Raw genomic sequence first — 21,928 nt, forward strand, 5'->3', positions numbered from 1 at the left:
GACAACCTTTAACACAATGGAACACTGCAGGTAAACACAGATGAACACAATACAAACAACACACAAGGGAAATGTACAGCACATAATAAAATATGAATTAACTTAATTTTAAGATTCTTTTCATACTGTTAATTTCTAAAATTTAAGAATGGTTAATTATAAACACTAACAGGTGGCTACCACATCACTAATGTAATGCCACATTAATGCAAACATGACAAGCACATATAGTTATGTTTATCACCTTGCAGTCAAACTAATTCTACCTAGTACCCTGTGGTCAAAACTAGATCCAACTAGTTTAGCACTAAAACTTGTCCACTTCTATGACCATTTCCTCTGCCTCTGGACCCAACTCACTCCTAGAAAGGATCCTGCAACCTACAACAGGGTCTACTATGTGTAAAAGTTACTGGTTTCTGAATGACTAAGAAACAGATTTAGGCTTTCCACATTTAAGTTTTAAACTCAAAGCTGAACACAGCCATACACCTGGGATACAGTTTAAGCAACTGCTGCACAATATGAAAAAAGATCTTGCAGAAAAAGGCTCATTCAGAAAGCCCCTCATTCCAATTTATATAACTAAATAATGCTAAACAGGTTTTCTATTTATAGATAAAACAGAATACTACTACTTAAATACCAATGAGAAATATATGAACTTTGCTTTAAAATCATGAAATTCATTAATTCAGCATGGTGGCAACACATGAATATCATCGTTCAATTTTTAGTTACATTTTTGCATCGTTAGCATTTTTAGTGTAAATGCCAGCATGTATAGGACAAGTTTATCCAGAAAGATATACACCAAATCTAAAAAAAGTGGCTTATAGACTTCAAAAAATCCTACATAGTTGTCATGTTTTTCTCTGGATTCCACACCTCCTTTAGGATTATACAAAGGACAGATACAGGAGTGTAAAATAGGCTGAATAGTACACAAGCACACTGACACGCTTAGTTCCTTTTAGCTCTGGAAGACTCCCTCTCAACTGTACCTCAGACAAAGCAGTAAGTAGTATTTAGTAAAAAAAAAACCAAAAAACAAAACACCAAACCAAAAAAACCGCCCAATCGATTCAATCTTTAAGAACAAATAACCCCCCTCTTCACCCAAATGCACTCAGTCAGACACACCCCTTTCAGTTTGCATCTGCGCTCTCTAACCAGGGAACAGGGTAGCCGTTTTTCAATTCAGCCAACATTTAAATCAACATATTCCACTAGTAACCACATTTATTTTAAGTTTAAATCTCCTTCAACCACTTTAAAACAAGTGGTAAAAACACACTTCATCTTCCACGTGACTAAGGAAAGTTAGCCCCACGGAAGCAGAAAGGAAATGTTCGGATTAGAGCTCTTTGCCACTCCCAGCATTATCTTCAAATGACCTACCTAGTCTTGATGTGAAGTACCGAAATGGCGGCTTTGTGGTCAATGCCAGCCTCCCTCTGATCAACTTGATTCCTTACTTACTCCTAGCCGAAATGATTACCTCAGAACTGTAACGTTTGATTTACTACACACCACCTCCCCACATGAACCAAAGCAGAGTTTAAGCATTACCTCCAAGTGCTGCACTAGATTAACTCAAAACACTCCTAATAAACCTGGATACTGACAGCAAAACAAGTAAAGGAAAGACAACTAAACAAGTCAATGAAAAATGAAAGTAGGCCACATGGAAAGAACCAGATGTTTATAGAAGCCCAAAAGAATGAGCCAACCGTTCATGCAGTGGAGCCAAGCCTGAGCAGCCTTGCAGAAGTACAAAAACACTTGTGCTGAAAGCAAAGTCTGTGGCTACATAACAGATCTGCACCCTGCTTCTAAAAGACCTGGGCTGCTGGAATAGGGTGCACTTCCAAAGAGCAGGGGGAAGGAAGGATAACCTCTAGGTCAAATTCAACTCTACAAAAGGCGACAACTGCTTAAGGCTTGGGGGGAAACAGTAATTTCATTTAAGCACAGGGCTAGCAGAAAATCCCCACCACGCCCCATTTTAGGCTAGGAAGTGGCCCAACCTGCAAGGACAAGTCACATGTGAAACCACCCACCCACCCACCAGGGGTGCGAATAATCAGCTCCTTTCCATCCCGCGCACACAAAATCCCTAATAAAACTCTCCAACCGCCTGCATGTGCACACGTGCTGGGGGGGGCAGGGATTCAAGCACACAGGCCACCAGAAAGCAACTTTCCAGGCAAAAAGCCGCGTGCGCGCCCGCCGCGTGGCTCCAGCGCCCTCCAAAGCAAGAGCCTTCCGCTTGCAGCGGGAGCTCCCAGGCACCCTCCCCCCGCCACTGCAGCGCGGACACCACATCCCTCCTTAAACACATCATGATTATCGTTATTATTTTGATGCAAGCCCCCCCCCCCCTGCGCGGGCGCGGGCACGGACGGCAAGGCCCGGCGCGACGGCGGCGGCAGGGCCACCACTGCAGCCCCTCCCTCCGCCCGAGCCGCGCGCTCCACACAGGCCCCCACGTGACGCGGGGGGACGTTTCAATCCTGCTGCACAGACACACGAAAATATTTCTGGAAACTTCCACTCCTAATAATTTGCAGATCCCGACCCGCCGCCCCCTCCCCCCGCACCCCACCGCTTCCCGCCAGCCTCCCTCAACCCCTCCGCGAAGCCCGCGGCCGCCCCTGCCGCACACGCGCCTCCTCCCCCCCGCGGCACTCACCCGAGTGGAGCTGGCAGCCTTTGAAAATAAAAAAAAAAAATGAAGGGGGAAAAAAAAAGGGGAGGGAAAAAAAAAAGTCGCGGGAGCCGCCCCGCGCCTAGGCCGCTGCTGCCCCGCGGGCGGGCGGGTGGACGTGGGTCCCCGCCCGCCGCCGGGAGGGCTCGACTGTGCCCCTGCTGCCGCCTCCGGGCCGGGCTGCGTGCGCGGGGCTCCCCCCGCCGCCTGCGCGCCGGGCCAGGCCAGGCCGGGCCTGGGGGTGCGGGGCCGCGCGCGCTCACTGCGCCCCCATGTCCCTCCCCCCGGAGCGGCGGCGGCTCCGCAGCTGCGCTCGGCCTCCCGGAGCGGCGGCAGGTCCCCCCCACACACACAGGCACACGCGGTGGCGGAGGCGGCGGCGGTAGGGACTGAGCGCGGCGCGTCTCCCCCTCCTAGTGCCACAGGCTCGGAACCGGCTCAAACCGGTTCAGACTGGGAGATTCCATCTCGGTTTAGTTTTCAGCCCATGGCGCCGCGGAGCGTTTGGAAACCTCGGGCCTCCGCCCAGCCGCCACTCCCATTGGCTCCCGCCGGGGCCGCCGCGCAAGCGGCTGTGCCTCTCATTGGCCGGCTGGCCTGCCCATCTCTTGCGAGGCTGAGAGGGGAGGGAGGGGGGAGGAGAGGACCCGCCCCCTCCCCAGCAGTCATTTGAGCGCGCAAGGAGGTGGGGAGGAGGGGAGTGGTGCTGCTTTCTCACTGGCCGCGCTGAGCTGTCGCTCAAAGAGCGCGAGCCCGCCCCCAGCTCGCAACCCCGCGGGCGCGGGGGAAGGGGGCCTGTTGCTGATTGGCTGGGCGCTTGGAATGACGTAGAGGTAGAGAGCGGCGCTTTTTTTCTTTTTATTTTTTCTTTTTTTTTTTTAATGGCGGGCTTGTACGAGTGGAGTGGGGGTGCGTGATCACAAAGGCGCGTGGAGGGAGGGGCGGTGCTTGGCTTTGCCTTGGGGGGAGGGGTGGGGCCCCTTGGCGTTGCGCAGCGGGGCAGGGTAGCGCGGTCTGTTCGCCGCTGCCTGCCTGTCTCGGGGTGGAGAGAGGGCTGTAGGAGCCCGTTGCTCTGTAGGAAGCGGGGTAGATCCCTGGGCTCGTCCCTGCAGTAGCCTCAGTCCCTGCAGCTGCAACCCATGCTAGGAGAAGGTCCGTGCAAGAGGTTGACTTGCAAACCCGTTTCTGTCCTAAGAAATAAGCTCAACGTTTCCAGACAAGGTTCTTTGGATAAATGTGATATCTTGTATTAGGCCAACGCAAATAGTTGGAAAACTTCTTTGCAAGCTTTCGGGTATAAATACCCTTCGTCAGAATGAGGAAGCCCCTGCAGCTGGTGTACGCTCTTTCTGGAGGGAATGGATAGTAAGCCAGAGGCTGGTGTGCATGCAAGAAAGGCCGTCAGTTAAGATGCAAATCGAGGAGTCAGTGGGTGATTTTCTCATGAGAGAGAGGAATGATAAACTCTCCTGAGCACAAGGTTTGAACCCTCGCTTGGTGCCTTCTTGGACCTCTTTGATTTGGGTTTTGAACTGTCATGGCACGAGTTGGGCTTCCACATTCCCTGGCATTTGTACCTGGGGTTTCACTGTCTTGGTCATTCTTTGAAGAACCCGCATAATCTCTAAAGCGAAGTACTGTTACCAAAGGCAGATGTAAAGAGGGATTATTTCTGTGTTTCGCAGCATTTCTTGCAGATGACACTTGGGAACATGGTGTAGTGACACTGGAAGAAGAAAACTTGTGCATCTTCATTTATGCACTTTTGTATGTTTTTCAAAACTGACCAGGGATTTTGAGATGGCAAATTGGAGACACTCCCCACCCCAGAAGTCTGACTCTTCAGGATTACCTTCAGAAAACCAGGGTTTTCTTCAGAAAACCAGGGTTTCCTAAAGCAGGGCTGGCCAACCTGTAGCATGCATGCTACAAGTGGCATAGGCCACTTCTATGTGTAGCATATAGGGAAAGGACAGGCAGCATGGTGGCAGGTAGGGCAGGGAGCAGAAGGCAGAGTAATAGATCCAGTGGGGAGTACAGGCAAAAAGTAGAGTAGAAGTTTGGTCAGAGAGCAGAAAACTGAACAGCAGATCAGGTAGAGGAAAGATCAGAGTGGCTTTCCAGGTTTACGTGGCACACCTGCCCAAAAAGTTGGTCCTCACTGTTTTAAGGTGTCTTAAAATACCATCCCCAAATCAAGTGATTAGTTGTCTTGGAAAGATTACGTCTAATAAGCTTTTTCCTCTTACATGGTATGGCTGTCACTCTATTCCTAGTAACTTTTATAAAATGAGGAGAATTCAGCCAATGCTTAGTTAGAGATGATAATTTTTTATTTAACTACATTGTTCCAGGCACTTCACTGGTAGTTGGAGTATATCGCACACTCACTAGATCCTTTAGAACTTACCAAGATTCCTCACCCCGTCTGGAAATAAGCATTATTTCCATGAAAGACTGTATATAAAATATGCATATTCTACATCTGGCTATATATTGGATAATGAATAAACTAATCATCATCTTACAGTCAGTCATCAAAACAACATAGTCCAGGGAAGAAAAATTGTAACAAGATACTGAAGAACATTAACAAAAATGTTTCTGCGAGAACCAGCTAGTTCTGTTGTTTTTACAAAGTGAAAAATGTAGAGATCATACAAGTGTGACATTACTAAATGGTAGAACAAGTTAACAGGTGTTTTGGGAAGAGTCTGGTGCAGCACCTGACATCACTGCATATACTAGTCTATCATGTGTAACTGGCTGTAGTGTTTCTGCAGAGAAGCTTAATTTAGGCTACTTGTATCAGGTCTGTCAAGCAGGTTTCTATGGTTTGATATAATTTAAGAGGAAAAGAAACTGAAAGGCTTTTGTTTTTTAAAAAGAAAAAGGTAAGCCCTCCATTCCCGACTTTCCAATATTTACTATCTACAAATAAACTGTAAAACATAGAACTGTGGTTAAAGTGACCCCATGCTCCTCCACCAAGAGCTATTTTCCATATCTGATTGTCCCTGTGTGTATTTGCATCATATCTAGTTCATTGTCTTTGTGGTTTTCTCCATTTCCCTGAGAGAGGCATCCAGGAGGCCTGTTACTTAAGCTAAGGTAAGTAGGCTGTGATATATAAACATCATGGCAACCATGTGTTGGTTTTTTTTCTAGTGGTGCACCAGTAAAGGTTTTTTGGCAAATACCGATAGCCAATTATTCACCAGGCATAATTATTCACCAGGCATATTGGCCAATACCAATCTGATAATTGATTTACAGGAAAGCAGCTGAGCAAAATGGAGAGCAGCGTCCTGCAAGTAAGTCTGTGGAGGGGAAGGGGCAGACCGAGGCCCCACGGTGAGGGAGGGGGAGGGTCTGGGATTGGGGGTCCTGCCCAGCCAGAGCAGTGAATGGGACCCTGGGGCTTGGGCGAGCTGCAGGACAGAGCTGTAGGTCGCAGGGCAAGGTCAGGAGGGTGGGAGCCCTGAGACCTCAGTGGGCAGCCTCCATCTGCCCTCACCCCGCACACAAATTCAGGGGGGCATGTAACGGGGCCATCATGAGGCCAGTCCCGATGTCTGCCTGCCCACCTGTCTAGGACAGTCTGCCCCATCTCACCTGTCATGACTTGAAGTATTAAACTATATATTAAAACGTGGGAGGCAGCCCATTTAGTGTCCCAATGCCTAGGGTGGCTTAAGTCTCCTCTATACAGTGTCCCATACCTCACAGATGTCATCCAAAAGACTACGCTCCAAGGTGCTCTGCCACAGGGCACATGCCCCCATTCCTCCCCCAAAGGAGCCACCCCCTTCTCCCCCACTCCATGCCCCCTAGACATGCCACCCACAACTCCATCCTGCTCCCTGCCCGAGCCTTTGGTCCTATTAACTGCTCTAGCTGGGCAGTGCCTCTTGCCCCTGCCCCACTCCTTCACTGTTGGGGCCTCAATCTGCCCCTCCCCATGTCCCTTCCCCTCTAGAGACTTAACTGCAGGGTGCTGGTCTCCACGCTGCCTGGCTGCATTCCTGGCCACATGCATGCTGCAGCTGCATGCACGCACAGCATCCAGGACCCCAGCCAGAAGACACATTATATTTATTGATACATTGGCTACACCAGCCAAAAAAGCAGATAGCCGATGATGTTAATTTTCCTTTTATCAGTGCCGATCTGATATGGCACTGATATATTGGTGCACCTGTTTTTTTTTTCCCCCAGTTTGTCTGAAGACTTTAAGATGTCTATAGTTGTAAAATAACTTCTCCCTTCCCTCCTGTCTGCCAGTGCCCCTCATATCCCCAGCCCATGGCTTATTTAGATATGTAGTTGAGCTGTGAGTTGGTTGGATACAGGAGTAATCTGCACGAATTGATAGTGGACAGTGACAAAGGCACCCATACAGGGTGATGTGCTTTCCAGAAAATGTTATTTTGAAGCATTTATCTGAACTAATTCTGAATGGTAACACTAAATAAATAGACTGACATTAAAAAGAACTGTTGAGATTATTTGGACTTCCTAAACATTCCTTATTTCTATACTTTGCAGCTTTTAAGTTATTTCTTAACTTTGTATTTTTCAGCAAATCTTAAAGGCTTTTTTCACTTCTCTCCCTTAAGTGGACGTATATTTTCAGTCTTACCTCTTCTCTAACAAAGTCTATTTCCTCTAGAATTACTTTAGGTATGTGCTTTTAAATTTAACGAAGAATGCTAGTAACCTTATCAGCTGGAACAATTTGTTTCTATAAATTATGCAAATTTAACTGCATTATAGATGACAGCTGTTAAAAGTAGTATATATATATATATATATCTTTGTGCACTGGAACTTCACCAGCTTTTCATCAAAGCTGCGCCTGAGAACTTCAGCCAGGTTAGTTCTACTAAAGAACTTAAACTGGCAGGCTTGAATAGATCTAAGGAAACTGTCTGCATGCCCCCAGAGTCTGTAAAGCCAATTCTGCTGAATCCATGAATAGAAATATATAATTAGTTTTTCTTCAGGCTGGTTCTGCCAAAGACTAAAGTCTGTGTACTCATTTCATTGTGCTAAACACTTAATCCGAGTAGAACTACTAGCTCTAGAACACAAAGTGATTATGATATTTCAGTCTTGAACACTAAAAAGGACTGTGATGGAACTATTAGAGTTGTAAATAACTGATTTTATGCATGATGCCTCCAGAGAAAGATACTTGTTCCCAAGGACAGGCTACTTGAAAGAACTGGATTTTTTAGCTGAGACTGTTTTAAGTGCCAGTTGAAAAAATGAAGCACCTTAAAAATGGAAAAATATATTTCTTTCTCCACTTCTCTTAAAAGATCTGTATGGTTCATCTCTAATTTAAATGAGCAGCTTTTCTGTAGCATGGGTTGATAGGCAAAAAATCTTCAGCTTTGGGTATTTTTGGCCAGTTAAAGGGTAAGGTATCATAATTTGGAAGTTTATATTCAGAAAGAAGCAGAAGTCAGCATTTGTAAAATGGAAATCTTTGCTGGTAGAAAGGTACACTATTTTTTTCCTACTGAAACCTAGAAATATAATTTAGGACCATTTTATTGGGGTGTATATGACAAGCTAAGTCAAGTGAGTTTAAAAATTGCCTGGAGAAGGTAAAAGCTGTGTGGATGAAAATGATGTGTAGGCAAAAATACAGAACAATTCATATCCCAAATTCTAATACATTTTTCCCCCATAGTTCCCTAATCTGATAGTGTTATCTTCAAAAATCATGATTTAAAAACTTACTTTGGATCTTAACAATAACAAGGTATTTCTAGAAGATACTACTAACTTTCATATTTACTTTTGTATTTATTTTAGATTGGCCAGTGGAACTGAAGCAAAACTGAAATAGGTCAATTTTGCTTTTGTCTCTAATCAAATTTACTGTCACTTTGTCTTTAGCGTACAATGAAGCAGTACTTGAATTGGTGGTGTTGACCCTTAGAGGTGCTCAGGGGATCAGAGAAAGTTTGAGGAGCCTGTTCCACCAGAAATCAAGTACTCAAGAGAATATGTTTAAATACATTTCAATAGCAGTGTTGATATTAAAATACAACTAGTATGTGAATAAGTGTATCAAACCAAATAATCACATTCATTAGTGACCAATTTTAATATTTAAAACAGAGAATAATCTTAAATTTACTAAGTCTGAAGTTTTACAAGCCCCTAAAAGGTAGCCAGCCTCTTAGGGAACAAGACTTCTTACCTAGTGTCATGGAGCTGGGTCCCCAGGGGTGGCAGTGATGCCCCTGGCGGCTCCGCAACCCTGCAAGCTCCAACTCAAGGGCACCCTCTAGTCTTGCCTGCCGTGTCTTGTTGGCAAAATAAATTGGGAGACTGCCCACAAGCCGTTGCTTGGACCCGGTCTGCTGAACTCCCAATCAAGCTCACTTGTTTTGGGGTCTTTTGCCGGGCCTCTTTAGTACAGTGCTGCATGGGGCACCACAAGCCTTATGGGCCAATTGCATGGCTTCAAACCTCTTCTTAACACCCGTGAAGCTTGGGGCATGGTAGTCTGAATATTACTCCCTTTGTTGGGGTCTCAGCCCACTCAGCCTCCATCCCTTTAATGTAGCTAGGCCTTCCAGCCTAGACTCACTGTGTCAGGCCCAGCTCTGAGACACTAGATCTCCGGCTCTCTGAAGATTGCGCCTATGAATGATGCATGCCCCCAGAGCTGTGGGGGACATGATGACCACCTGCAGCAGTGTCGGCGGCGAGTGGGGACCATCCACAGGTGGCTGCGGAGATGCCAGTGGTGAGGGGGAGCCGAGTGAGGACTGCCTATAGACAGCTGGAGTGGTGTTGGTGGGGTGGGGGGGGGAGGGAGGGTGGCAAGCAGCAGGCAATGAGCAGGGACCACCTGCAGAAGCAGTCTTGAGCAGGGGGGCACATGCCCCATCTGTGCCCCACCCCCGTATGCATCACGTATGCTAGAACCCAGTGCCAGAGGGGCACAACACAATTGTGAACTGAGCTATAACATAACAACAACAACAATGTGAAGGCAACATTCTACCCCTTTTAGAAGGCAAACTCCTACTGTTAAAATAGTGTATGCCTTGGTCCTGGGTCCCTTGTGAGCTCCTAGAGTCTTACTGCATTTGGAGGTAGCAAAGCAGGCAGCCAGATGTATTGGACAGTTCTTTTGTGCAGGAGCTCCTTCTCCTGGTAATTGCCAGTGAGAGTAAACCCAGGCAGCCCCAACCCTGAGTTTATATGCTGTCTGGGCTCTGACTCCCTCTGGTCAGCTGACTGCCTGCAGGTGCCTGCTAATTACTTTATAAGTCTGTTACTCAGGCAATCTGCAGTGGTGGAGTTCTGCTAGCCTGCCTGGCTTTTTTGCTAGGCTGCTTCTGCTCTTAAAGGCACAGGCGCACTTTAGTTTTCTGCCACACCTAGGTTTAAAAATCAGGTTTTAAAGTGCTTATCTTTGCTCATCTGCAGATGAGCTATTCAGCAAGAATCATAGTTCAAAGCTGAAGAGCAAAGGTGTATACTTGATTACTTGGCTCAACTTCAAAAGCTTGCTAAATAAGTCTACAAAATATAGAAATGTGCCTAATAGGTTATTTCATCATTAATAAGAATATGCCTATTTTTATTCCTTATTTGAATTGTCCTGTCCTAAACCAAATCTACCTGGTATGAAGCCACAAAATGAACTCTAAGCAACCTTTATCCATCTTCTATCGGCTGTCTTTCTTGTGCCTTCTAAACTCTTCTGTTTATGACATTCCTTCACCTACTCATTTCCTTTGCCTCTTCTCTTACTCAAACTCTGATCAAGCGGATGCAAGAAAATGCTATGCTATATCGCTGTTAAACACCTTTGGGCCTAGTGCAGTTTGCAATTTCATTCCAAACTGATTTTCCAATTTTTATGGTAATTTTAATGTTAGATCATGCAGCAAAGGTTTTCTTCATAAAAATAATATACACTAATAAAAATATATAATAAATAGCAAGTAGTCTGTAGCCATACCTGGTTAGTCTGGATATTTCTGCTGCAGTCATTACCATGATACTCATATACCTTGCAGGTTCAACAAGTAAGTGCTATAAGTATGTTTGTTTCTGGCTTATGGTGATGGTTTGTTGTGTGTGTGGTTTTTATTGTGATAAAACTAAAACAATGAAGTAGCATATATATTTTAATCTGAAAGTGGTGAGATTCAAGGCAGCAAGTATGATACCAAAATTAGGTCTTGCAGGAATAGGTCATGTATTTCTAGTATGAAAATTACTATGCTACTGTCAAAATGGGAGTGACTATGCCAATATCTTCATGAATTCTCTGAACATGTTTTCAATGAACTAGATGTTTGCAGAAGTCTGGTAATTCATAATGAGCTGGCTGCTTCTGCAGCTAATGGAAGTTCTATTCCTGTACTCAGAACTTTCATTAGCTGATAAGATGATATAAAAGTAAAAATTGCAGCAGACAGACAGGAGCTGGTTTGGAGGTGGTGTCCAGTCCTGCAGGCAGTAGAGTTACTTCAGTCACCAGAAGTATTGCTGAATCTTTTTGTTTTAACCCAATTCACAGTTGCTAGCTGCCACAGGCAGAGTTGAACTCACTGACTTGCTGTTTCTGTTCCCAGCATACAATCCATACTTTTATCTTACTTGCTGGATGAAATCTAAAGTCAATGATAAAACTCCAGTGGCCATCAACATAAACAGAACTTAATCCACTATTTTCACTTCTTCAGGGACAGTGTTGTTGTTATACCTGTCTGAACCCTTATTTATCCTCCAAACCTGAACATAATTTGAGTAGGTGACCTTGGACAAGTGGCAACACCACATCACAAAAAAACAATGATATTCTTGTGAGCAGGAGAGGGTGCTACATATTGAATACAATGAACCACTAATCCAGACTAATGCATGTTCATGAGGAAACCTACTTAGCTGTTGCCCATACTCTGAAAAAGCAGGGCAGGGTGGCACCTTAAAGACTAATTGAGAAAGCCATTAGCTTTCCTAGGCTACAGGCTATTTCACCAAATGCTGTGAATGGACTTGCAGAAAGCAGGGGTAGAGAAATAGACCAAGGTCCAGGGTTCTCAGTATAGCTTCTTTGACTAGTTATAGTATAGTAACCTCACTTCTGTGCTTTTGAATAGATAAGCTATGATCTTCACTGCCTGAATTACCAGTTAAATCAATGAAGTTGAGGGTGCTTAAGGAATGCAAGCCCTATCTTCCACCTGCTTTTGCAGGGAAAAAAACAGCGTACTGATTTGTTTGAGCAGCATTTCACCTGCTGTTATCAACTTAGAGAACTGTTTGAGCTGCTGCATGCTCACCACTGTTCTTTAGCAAGCTAGGCTCACAAAAGAGCCTGTGATAATTGTAAGTGTGTAGAATAGCTTATGTGCAACAATGCAAAAAGAACAGTAATGATGTCAGACTTGTGGCCTAATTCTAGTATTTCTGGAGTAACTTATCACAGGCCTTTAGAAAATAAACATGGTCTGTAATGGCATCCATTTTATTTAGAGAAGTTCAGTTCCTTTGGGCATTTAAAATGTGTTGGCTACCGTATAATTTCTTTATGTCCTGCTTTAATTTACATATGGAGTTTTACACAACACATGTTCCATCCGCTATCTAGCTCTGCCTCGTTAGTTTCTCTTCCAGAGACCTAAGGAAAGTTTCTTTCCTAGAGACCTCTCCAACACCAGGTTGTATGTTGGTTGGCTACTTTTCTGCACATCAGAAGAAGCTATTTTGTTGAGTCTTTGTCAGTGGGCAGAGTGCACAGGGCCAAATTTTAACTTTCCCTTTTTACTTTTTCTAGGAAAAATAGTAACTAATTTTATTGCAGAACCCCATAGAACATATGGTTTAGTTGTCCTTTGGATACCAATGCTGGTAAACATAACTAAATATAGCCATTGATCTATGAAACAGTAACGTTTTAATATTTCTTTAAAGAGAAACTTAGTACAGTATTAGCTTTGGAGTCCCCACAATTGCCTCAATAATGTATCGTGTGGCTGGTCTTGCAAACCTCTTCTTGCACACTTAGTCCTTTCATGAGTAGTTCCTTTGTCTTCAGCAGGCCTTTTTAGGTGAATAACACTTGACAATATCAAGTCAATAGTTTGTAAATCAGTGCATGATATTATCCTTTTTTTTTAGTTTAGACCTCTGTACTAACAATTTTTTACTTTTGAGTCTAATCAAAATTGCTTGACATACTTAGAAGTTAAACTATTAATTGTCTAGAAACGCTTTGTGTAGGACATCAGTTGTAGTGTTGTTGTAGCTGTGGTGGTCCAGGAAATATACAAAGGACGAGGACTTTTTACGTGTTACTTAGTAGGTCAACTGTATAATTGGGAGAGATGTCAGACAAACTTTCTGTGCAACCTAACTATGGGTGGTTGAGCCCAATCTATTCGAGTAGGTCGGGGACAAAAGGGTTCGGGCCTTTCGTCCTTCTTCTGTCTCTCCCTCTGTCGACAGAAACACACCAGGGAGGCAGTGAGATAAGAAAATCGCTTTACTCGCTATTCAGGCAACAATCTTGTAGAGCTGTGTCAGGAATCTAGTTCGCCAATTCCTCTGGAGCTCTTGAGCATACTCGGATGGTATACCAAATCGTGATGGGGCCGTCCAGGTTTTCACGGACGCAGGACCTCCGGTGAGGGTGATCAGTCCTCTCCGATATTACGCGGGTCCCCCCCGTTGTTTTGGCACGCTCCCCTTTTAACCGGGCAGCGTCTGCCCGCCCCCTGCCAATCAGCACGAGCGGGAACGCTGCTAACCGCGCCCATCACTCCTCCCCATGCTATGAGCATGGCTTGCTCTCACGTTGGTGTTTGGTCATATCTTTCTTATTTCTTTACCACACTTTCAAATACAAAGTGCACTTTTTGTGACATTTCTGCATTATTCCCAGGCTTATGAAATCAAATTTTTGTTTAATATTTTTTTATACAGGATAGTAGGAATGTTGCTAATTTTTCCCTGGTATTATGCACATGGTATAATCACTAATGTAACCAACTTTGTGATTCCCTATTCAATTAGTCTTTCTTTTAGCAAAACAAATACTACTTGATACCAAAAAAGATTTGTGAAAACAATAATTGAAAGTCGAATTGAAGAACCTGGTAATTGAGATGCCCTTTAAATGCATCCTAAGACAAGTATTAATTGCATAATGGAGGAACCATATTACAGGTCTCAGTGACAGGCTAGCAGGTAGTGCAGATAGAAGTTACTGAAGATGCTACATTTTGAAACGTCTTGATCTGATACCTCATGCAATGAGGAGTCAGATTTTTACCTGATCAGCCATTTTTGAAGATGTTTGCAGCTGTGCACTTGTGTTTGGTCACAGCTATAAACTGCTTTCTGTGCCCACTTTTGTCTGTGCCCATATAGTATCACAAAATAAAACGTCTCCTATAGTATCACACCACAGCCTTGCAAAGTGAGGAGAGGTATGGTGCTACTGCAGAGCTACTTATTCTGAAGCTTCCAAATGAAAAACAGCAAACCCAAAAGGGAAAACAATGAGTATCAAGAATGAGCAAACGACTCCACAATGCCCGATCTTTAATCTGCTTTACTTTCAGTAGGACAATATAAGATGTAGAAATTATTAGAGCTTTCATGCTAGAGTAACCTCTAGACCAGCGGTTCCCAATCTGTGGTATAGGTACCACCAGTGGTACGCAGACAATCTGTCAGTGATACGCATTAACAGATTTATTATAATTATACGACAAAAATTTGTGGGTGGTACGTAAGGTTGTATCATTTTAAATTGGTGGTGCACAATCTGTTAGAGTTTGGAAACCACTGCTCTAGACATATTGTTAGTGGGGTGAAGGCAGCTACGGTTTCAGACTGTCAGCAAATAAAGTCTGATGTGTATTGGCAAGGGGAGAGCTCTTGCTAGCTGTCTCCCTCAAATCAATGAGCTGCACTTTCTTTCCTTTGATTTCTGCTGCTGGGGGAGAGTAATCTCACCTACATTATTTTCTGTTTTGGAGATGAGGACCTTAAACTTTTTGTAATGACTTCTTTTTACTGTGGTGGTTGGGAATTCCATGAGCTTGTGTTCACAGGGAATCCTTATTAATAATATGGCATTGCCATAGGACCAACCAAGAATGGGACTCTGTTACTGTAATCAATCATTATGCAAACAGTAACAAACAATCTCTGCCATGAAGATCTTATAGTTTAGAGGCAGACAAACAGTAAACATTTAGTACTGCAATTTCTTTTTCTTTAAATCTGGGTGGGTTTTGGTTTTGGTTAGAAGAATATTAGTGAATACTAAGGGATGGGGTGAGGCTGATGGGATGAGATTTTTGAGGCAGGGTGTGAGAGGAGTTAAGCAAACAGCCAACTGCAGAAAATGTCAAAACTAAAAAATGTTCTGATATCAGAAATTTGTTTTGTGATTTGGCAGGGAACTGGCCAATATGATGTGAAGCTGCATATGCAGAGACATCAAATTACAGTGCAAGGAGGTGGTAGGCCTTTTCAGTATAATTCTGGGGAGATTACACCTGGAATATTATGTTGTCTTCTGTGTATCTCATTGTCAGAAAGATGTGGACTGATTGGCACAATTTCAGAGAAGGGCAATGGTAATTGCTTCATGAGGGAAGAGTAAAGAAATTAAATATTTACAGCTTGACTAAGCAATGACCAAGGGGAGATATTTCCATATATAAATATCTCAAGAGTATAAACAATAAAAAAATTTGTGAGAATTTAACATTGTATGGGGGCAAGCATCACTAAAATCAGATGAAAATGAGAAAGGGATGAGTTCTAAATATCAGGAAAATCTTGATTCATAAAGCAGTGGAGTAATCTTCTAGGTTTTTCAAATATTGGAATCCCATTTCATTAAATGATTTAAAAGCAGACCTAGGCTATATTAGACAATACATTCCAAAGAAAAATCTGGCACTGGCAGGGAACAGATGAGGCTTTTTTAGCATTAACTTTCTACATCTCTAAGATACTTCAATACTAGTAGATGTATCTTATATACTACTATAATAGTAGAAGTATATAAATAGCCAAATCTTTTTTTTTCCCTTGCATGTGAGTAACAGGATCTGGCTTTATGTGCAGATGAGAAATGTGCAAGGCTTTTTCTCCATTTCAATACTGATGTCCAGAAGAATCCATAGAGTACTTGTGTAGAAAGGTGGTTATATTGTACCTCGAGTACATGAATTAACTGCTGCATTGCAAGGTAACTCAATCACATTTCAAACAATTATTTTGTCTAATAAATGTTTTCTCTAAAATAAACTCATCTCCCATCTTTTGGGTTAAGATTAATTTTAAAAATATTCATTATATATGTGTGAATCCTGGAGATTATATTTAACCGTAAAACAGATGCACTTTGGTCAATAGCAATACAAGCTTTCCCATGCAGTTCTGCTGATCTTTTTTTATACTAGACTACCTCTACAATTGAGAAAACCTTACCTGATGACTGCTGATGAGTACCATTTGTGCTGATGTTTGTTTTGTGTTACAGATTTCAGTCTCCTGGGATCTGGACTGAAACCACGCAACTTGTTCAGATAGATCACCAATTACAGTATGTGCTCAAATCCAAGATGAAGTTTATTTCTCCACTGAACATGTGGAAACATCTTACATTCAAGTCCAGGACTGTGCTGGGGCCGGAGCTGCTGCTGCTGCTACTGCCTGGTGAAGGCTGTGTTGGCTTATGCAGCAGGGGACAGTGCGGTAGACTGCACAGTGGTAGGGGAATTTCTCTGGACCTGGCTCCAGCCCCAGCCCTGGCTTTGACCATAGACAACTGATAGGGGGTGCACATGCCCCCCCATCGGGGCCAGTGTCCCCCCTGACAGCCAACACTGATGCTGTCAGTAGGGCTGGTGCCCCCCCTGACAGGGACGCCACTGTCAGCGGCTTCTGCGGGTGCCCCCCAGATTCAGGAGGCACCAGTCACTCATGGCCTTGACCCTGACACAGTCCCATTGGGTGCATCTATATGTATGTTTTACTGCAGAGTAAACTAAATAGCTCCACAATAAAGCATCAACATCTATGCATGCACCAGTTTTAGGCTGCAGTAAGCTAATTAACTCTGCCATAAGAGTACTGTTGGGGACAGTACTATTTTATGACAAGAGTCATTACGTGCAATTAAATGCACATTTAGATGGTGACCGCAGCCGTAAATAGTGCCCAAACAGCCTAGTCAGCCAGGGACCAGACTTCTGCCTCACTCTTGTACCCCAGCCAGCCCCTCTACCTCCAGATACCACCACCTAGAGCCCAGGGTGACCCCCCCCCATTGACCTCTGCCAGCTTGGGCCTTCTCTGCCCCAGCTCAAATTGTTGCTGTTCCAGGAGCGCATGTAGACGCTGCAATCAAGAGCAGTTTTCTCTGGCTCAAAGTGCTTTGGAGTTTATTGCATTGCCTTAATTGCTTGTGTAGATGTCTCCACTGGGTGCTCCAGACCAGAGCTGGAGTCAGAGCCCTCATAAGGGAAGTGGCAGCATGGGGAGCAAGTGCTGGGGGTGAAAGAGCAGCAGGGGGGCAGGCACCTGCTTCCCTGCCACTCACCTTTTCGCCACCCTGCTGCTTTCCTCCCTATAGTGGTATGGCAGGATTAGTAAAATGACCTTCCAGTACTTAGATTCTATACATGGACAATTATAATACATTCATAATTTTCCATGTATAGAAACTAATTATTTGGGGAGAAAATGCTAGGTATACACCATACTTCATTTTATTGAATTCCTTGAGATACATAAGGTTTTTTTCAGCAGCTTATTCCATTCAAGAAATTTATGCTGGAGTAGGTTGATAATTTGTGTTGACTTGATTTTCAGTATGCAGTTAAATAACTGGAGGGCTTACTTAATGAATTAATCTATCAATCTGTCTAATTTGTTGTCATGTCTCTCACTGTGGCCTATAGAGTGCCACACAGAAAGACACAAAACATGTTAAAGAATATAGTACATTTTGTGGGTGATCAGCCAACTACTTTTATTAGACCATTAAAATCCTGTCTTTACCTTTTCCAGGAGCAAATAGCTCAGTGTTAATTTATCTTCTGTAAAACCTAGATCTTTTTTTGTGATGGTTGCTTTCTTTGACAAGTTTAAAAATAACATCTGTATTTTTCACTATACCATTCATGTATTTATGCACTTCCTTCAAATATTTGCTTCACATCTTCACAATGATCCTAGTTCTCTTTCCAGTTTGTCTTCCCATATAATCATTGCCTTACACTGACTCATTTTCATCAAATTCTTTTATCACCTGTTTAAGGGGATACATTTGTTGCATTTGGTAAACAAAAATGCTGCATTCCTTGGATGTCTAAAAGTCCTATGGACTTTGTAATAGTATTTATGGACACAAAAAATGAGAAATTAGGCCATAGGTGGGATATAGCTATATGGTATGTCTCTCTCCCACCACTTCCAATTATTTTATATTCCTTTCTTCGTTCTAGCTGTACGCAGATCTGATATTCTTATTTCACTACAATCTCTTGTGTGACTTTCTTTTAAAGGTTGTATGATTAGATCCAGTTGGTATATGTGAGAGCGCCGAGATGAAACAATAATATTTTACTTTTAGCCAAATTACATTATTCTACATTCATGACAGGATTTGTAGAATTTCTTATTTGGTTTTTTGCTTGTCATTTTGTCACTGGTAAATTTAACCAGTTAGCTGTCACCTTCCCTCAAATTGTGGTTTAGGAGAGGTTATTTGGTATCGTGGCTCATCATCATTCATATTAATCACAGAACTTAAGTGATAATAGGCAATATGTTAGTCCAGATACTGAATCAATCCACTGGTATGTGTATTTAACAATGCTATAATAGAAGTAGTTACACATTCCTTCTGTGAGGGAGGCAGCCCTACCTACTAAAATGACCATTTAAATGTAAAGATGAAATATTTAACTGTCTGGCAAGGCATATGAGAAAGAAGTGGAAATATGCCACAAAGAGCTACACAGGCATTTCCCAAAGTGTGGGGCACACAAAGGATCACCTTGTGAGATGTAGATGTATAAATGAAGATTGCAGGAGGCAAGACAAAGGGAAGGGGGTGTTCAAGTTTAAAATATTTGGGAAATGCTTCTTTTAAATATGGCTTGCATGAGGAAATTGGGAATAAAAGACACGTTCTCGAAACATGGTGGGCAAAACTATTATGCAGTTTGCAGATATGAATTCTGTGTGCCTTTAACTATTCTGACCTAGTTATAAACATGGTTGAAAGTTGTTGTATGCATAGGGTCTGTAGTATGATTATTGTTATCAGCGTTCTGTGGCTTATTATAGTTTGACCAATATATTTAGGGATTTATTTTTGAGAGCTGGGTCATAAAGAAAGACTAAAGAGGAAACATGATCCATCTCAGTGACTCCTTGTAGCAGTTATTTCCAAACATGGTCAAACCTGGCATGTCCCAGATCACAGGGCTTTGGAATTCCATGCCACACTTCTAGGAATTACATGAAATTTCACATTTTAACAAGTGATGATGTGATGGGTGATCACTTGCGAATGAGTAAAATTGTCTTCCAAGGATCTTAATAGTGAGTCCGCAAGTGGCTCCATAGCCCAATTCTAAGTCTTCATGTCTGGTTACAGTGAGGACAGGTGTTTCCAGGAGGGATGGGCATTGTGTTGTATTTCCGCGTCAATATCTGCCTTTGATGAAAGATGGCTTCCAAGATAGACGAAGCGATCCACATTCTCCAGCAATTCTCCATTGATTTGAATGGAGGGGAGGTTTGTTTCTTCATTTGGAGCAGGTGGGTAAAAGACTTGCATTTCTCTGATGTTTAGAGTTAGGCCAATACTCTCGTAGCCTTCCAAGAATACATTAAGAATGTTTTGGAGGTCCGTTTCATGTTAAACAATGATAGCATTGTCCACATACTGGAGCTCCATTATGGATGTTGTTGTGGTCTTTGTTTTGGACTTGAGTCTGTTGAGGTTGAAGACACATAAAACAAGTATTAGAGTCACAAGACTGAAAAGAGATCCTTATAACATTGTACATGAAATAAGATTATTGTTTTTCTCTCCCAAAGTTTGCAAATTATCAACCTACTCCAGCATAAATATCTTTAATGGAATAAGCTGCTGAAAAAACCCTTATGTATCTCAAGGAAGTGGATGTGCGCTGTGTGCTGCAGGGTGGGCATGGGTACTGGCCTCAGCCTCTAGCTCCCCCTAGCTAAAGATCTGGGAGGAGCTGGGCAGGGTCAGTTTTTCCCAAGTGACACAATTTGCCCCACACCAAAGTGTATATTCAGGCACATGTGCTGAGGCAGAAATCTCCGGCACAAATTTGTGCTGCTGCTGTTTGAGCTGCTGCAAGTGTAGGTGCCTGTATGTGTGGACACACCCTAAGTGCCCCTGTTTAGGTCAGGAGGAAGCAGAACATACGTTAACCCTTTGCAGGCAGGCTTTAAGTCCTGCCCCCATGGCCCAAGCACAGCCAGTAGGGGGGCTTTTGCACACCACCAAATGTGTCCCATGGATTCCCCAGCCTGCCAAAGATTCCTGAGCAGAGTTAAACAGCCAATCCAGCCTGATTGGTTGCCAGTGACATCACGGCTGCCCACTTGGACCTGATGTGGCAACAGCTTGTCGTGGCCACAGGTGACTGTCCTGCACATGACTATCCAGCATGCCCTGCACCCACCAAGTGCATGTGTGGGTGTCAGACACCTGAGTCGTGTGTGTGTGATTGTGTGTGTGTGTCCATCAGACCACTGGGTTCTGTGTACATTTGTATGCATATGTGACTCAGTGTTCGGGACACCTGGGTTCTTTGTGTGTATCCCAGACACCGGGGTTGTGTATGTGTTTGACCTCCTACATGGGGCCCCAGCCATGTCTCCCCTTTTAAGGACAACAGACCTGTGGCCCTTGCTAATGCCTGGGGCTCATATCAGACAGTCAGCCTGAGCTTGGGAGCTGCCTACTCCTGCCAAAGCAGCATCGTTTCCTTGCAGCAGGACCTGGGCCCCTGCATGGGGCCACAGGGAGCAGAAGAGCTCCCCACCCCACTGTGCCTTCTGGGAGTGGAGCAGGGTGGACTAGCAGGGGCTTCTAGGATCCGCTACCAAAAGCTCCACCAGTTATTGCCTGGCCGAGGAGCCACACTGTCCCCCCACTTCTGAGCACTCCTGCACCCCTTCAGGACTGACTTGGAACTGCTTGGGAGCTTGTGCCTATGGGGCAACTGCCAGCAACCCAGGATTATGTGCATTAACACCCTGTTTGGCACTGTGACTCTTAGTTCCACTGCACTGTGGGGTGTCTCCTCCAAATAGCAGGTGGCCATCCAGAGCCCCCAGTCATGCGACTTACTAGCCTATGTGTAAGTACTCCCCAGCCTGTCCGTTTCCCCTGTACAGAGCCCAATTTTTTTTCCCATGCCGGTCTCATAGCCCCTGGTGACTGGAGTCCATGGTACAGGGCCTGAGCTCAGAGGCTGCAACTGGAACTTGTAACATCTCTTCTTCATTTCACCAGCATCTTTGTATACACATCTTTTGTTCACTCAGCAGCTGTTTGGCCACCCTACCTGGACTCACCAGGCTGGGCATGACAAGCTGGCCTTCTACACACACGTCGAGCCTGCAGACAAGGGGGAGGGGTTGCTTAGCTTGCAGGAGTTGGGGGGGGGGGGGGGGGGGGGAAGGTGGCAGGGCCAGATCCAGGGCCAGGATGGGTCTGCAATCACAGGAGGGGAGGTGGGGTTGCCCTGAAGTGTTAATACAGTGAGTGCCTGTCAACATCACCCAGTGCCCATTTGACTTCACTCTTGGATCAGAATAGAGGGGGGGGGAAAGTGCTGTTGGGCTGCTTGGCAGCCTGTCCAGGTGTGGAACCTGGGAGCAGAGCCGCCCCTAGGGGTGTGCAGGGCCCAGGGCATATCAGCCTTTGCAGGGGAGTGGCGAGCGGCGGGAGCCGGCGGCTCTATCAATGCCTTTGCATGAGTGCTTTTGGCGGAGGGGGAGGTGTTTACGCTCAAGAACTTGAGGTATCTGTGCTTAGGTTCAAATCTCACATGGAGCACAGCATGGCCCTGTAAGAAATGGCAACCTGGCATCTTGGCTGAGCTCCATGCTTCAGCTGGGGAGGGCGAGGGTGGGGGGAAAGCTGGCAATTCA

General features: G+C 44.3%; 1 protein-coding gene and 1 long non-coding RNA gene across 2 annotated transcripts in view; one reads left to right on the top strand and one right to left on the bottom strand.

Annotated features, from left to right (window-relative positions):
* Positions 1 to 3,202, bottom strand: part of XPO1 (exportin 1) — a 59,985-nt gene extending 56,783 nt beyond the window's left edge. Inside the window, exons 1-2 of the mRNA XM_006273751.3 lie at positions 3,064 to 3,202; positions 2,696 to 2,713 (exon numbers count right to left, since the gene is read on the bottom strand). The gene's annotated coding sequence lies outside the window, so the exon portion shown is untranslated. The remainder of the gene's footprint in view (positions 1 to 2,695; positions 2,714 to 3,063) is intronic.
* A 186-nt stretch (positions 3,203 to 3,388) lies between these two features.
* LOC109286479 (uncharacterized) lies at positions 3,389 to 21,401 on the top strand. The gene is made up of 3 exons (XR_002094526.2): positions 3,389 to 3,543; positions 15,823 to 15,965; positions 16,260 to 21,401. It is a non-coding gene; the product is annotated as an uncharacterized LOC109286479 (long non-coding RNA).
* The last annotated feature ends 527 nt before the right edge of the window (positions 21,402 to 21,928 follow it).

Source organism: Alligator mississippiensis, chromosome 1 (genome assembly GCF_030867095.1).
Source record: "Alligator mississippiensis isolate rAllMis1 chromosome 1, rAllMis1, whole genome shotgun sequence".
Lineage (NCBI taxonomy): Eukaryota > Metazoa > Chordata > Crocodylia > Alligatoridae > Alligator > Alligator mississippiensis.